This window comes from Pleurodeles waltl, unplaced genomic scaffold, assembly GCF_031143425.1.
Source record: "Pleurodeles waltl isolate 20211129_DDA unplaced genomic scaffold, aPleWal1.hap1.20221129 scaffold_39, whole genome shotgun sequence".
NCBI classification, from domain to species: Eukaryota; Metazoa; Chordata; class Amphibia; order Caudata; family Salamandridae; genus Pleurodeles; species Pleurodeles waltl.
In genome coordinates, this window is record NW_027150097.1 from 9,948,734 (window position 1) to 9,951,080 (window position 2,347).

The 2,347-nt window shown below is 50.4% G+C and overlaps 1 non-coding gene across 1 annotated transcript; it reads left to right on the forward strand.

Moving 5' to 3' along the window:
- TRNAQ-CUG (transfer RNA glutamine (anticodon CUG)) lies at nt 1–72 on the forward strand. Its single transcript has one exon. It is a non-coding gene; the product is annotated as a tRNA-Gln (tRNA).
- The last annotated feature ends 2,275 nt before the right edge of the window (nt 73–2,347 follow it).

Genomic DNA, 2,347 nt, shown 5'->3' on the forward strand with positions numbered 1-2,347 from the left:
AGTTCCATGGTGTAATGGTCAGCACTCTGGACTCTGAATCCAGCGATCCGAGTTCAAATCTTGGTGGGACCTGTTCTTTCAAGCACAGTCACCGGATGCCCACAGCCTCCTGCTTTACTGGCAGAGAGGAGTCAGTGAGAGGGGGGCCTGTTTGTGTCATTTATTCATTTCAGTAAAACCCTGCCAGTTCCTGGTTTTTATTTTTATACAGTGGATGTCTCTTCAGCATGACCTCGGCATTATTGCGATAAGTACTTATTTGTTAAATAGCGCTGCTGTCCAATTTTTTTAAATCACTACCTAGAGAGTCTTCACAAATATATTTGGAAATTAATTCAACAAACCGGTGGCTCTAATTTTCATAGACTTGTGTCTTCTGACCTGTGACTTTAGTTCTGGTTGTTGGCGCCTCAGTGTTAACTGTTGTATTTACATGGCACAGAAAACACAGGGAACGGCTCTTGGCGCTTGATAATGGGTGTTAATTAACCTAAAAGAGTGAAAGACAGGGTGGGAACCTGGAGAGATCCAGACATCTCACTCGCAGGTTTAACAATGAAACCAGAACAGCGACTTCCATCAGCAGCTCCCACCGGACCAGGAGGCATTGTTGGTCCCGGGGGGGGGGGGGGGGGGGGGGGGGGGGGTTAGGGCAGTGTCTGGTCCAACACCACATCATTAAAGGGGGTTGTGGAAGCATCATTGTCACACAAGAGTGCTAATGCTTGTTTAAACGGGGTGCAGCTGTAATATACAACACAACACAACGTGAAAACACTCCAACTAACACGAACAAAGCACAACACAATGACAGAACAATACACCAGAGCATCATACCAACACAAGCACACGACAAAAACACGGTAAGACAACAGTGCAGCACAACTACACTGAAAGGCCAAGAGCAGACAGAACACAACATGAGACGCAAGAACGGATAAAGTATTTCATAGTTGTGTTCTCTTCGCCTTGTTTTGATATAATCACAGGTGCCCGTTTCTGAGGAGTCCTTACAGAATTTACAATTCTAAAAAATCCCAAGGGCCTCAAAGAACAGCTGCTGCTTCTCTTCCCCAGGGAAGTGCCTGCTCTCCAGAGTAAAGGATCAAACCCTTCCCCACAAGTTTCTAAACATGTCCCCCTTCTGAGGGTCCCCAAATCTCTGCCGTGCAGACCCCACAGCAGGGCTGGAGGCAGCAGCCAGGGCCGGTCATCCTAGAGAGACTGGGCCCAGCAGCGCTTAATGTCAGCCATATTCCTGCCCAGACATGGTCTAGTTCCCTCGGGCGTCCAGAGGAGTCTGGAAAGTCCCAGAGATGTGCCAAGAAGGCATCAACTGGAGAAACCAAGAGATGGGCCAAGAAGGCATCACCTGAAGTGACCCATAGATGTGCCAAGAAGGCATCATCTGGAGAGACCCAGAGATGTGCCAAGAAGGCATCACCTGGAGAGACCAGAAAGCATCACCTGAAGAGACCCATAGATGTGCCAACAAGGCATCACCTGGAGAGACCCAGAGATGTGCCAAGAAGGCATCATCTGGAGAGACCCAGAGATGTGCCAAAAAGGCATAACCTGGAGAGACCAGAAGGCATCACCCGGAGAGACCCAGAGATGTGCCAAGAAGGCATCACCTGGAGAGACCCAGAGATATGCCAAGAAGGCATCATCTGGAGAGACCCAGAGATGTGCCAAGAAGGCATCACCTGGAGAGACCGGGAGGCATCACCTGAAGAGACCCATAGATGTGCCAATAAGACATCACCTGGAGAGACCTAGAGATGTGCCAAGAAGGCATCATCTGGAGAGACGAAGAGATATGCCAAGAAGGCATCATCTGGAGAGACCCAGAAATGTGCCAAGAAGGCATCATCTGGAGAGACCAGAAGGCATCACCTGGAGAGACCCAGAGATGTGCCAAGAAAGCATCACCTGGATGGACCTAGAGATGTGCCAAGAAGGCATCACCTGGAGAGACCAGAAGGCATCACCTGAAGAGACCCATAGATGTGCCAAGAAGGCATCAGCCCTCTACTTACTGGGAAGAGAGACTCTGGACCGCTCTATCCCCTGTCAGTGGGGAAACTTCACTGCAGCAGGAGCAGCCTCTTCCTGCACCAAAAACAAACCACCAACCAGCATGGCGGCTGCTGTTTAAAGGGCATGGACACTGGTGCGGAGGAAACACACTCTGGGCTTTAATTAGCCTTGTGGCTTTAGAGGGCAGACCACAAGACACAGGAGGGGACAGTGCAGTGAGGGGCAGGTGGGGCAGTGAGAGGGGTCAGGTGGGACAGTGGGAGGGGTGAGGTGGGACAGTGAGAGGGAGGAGGGATACAGATCTAGT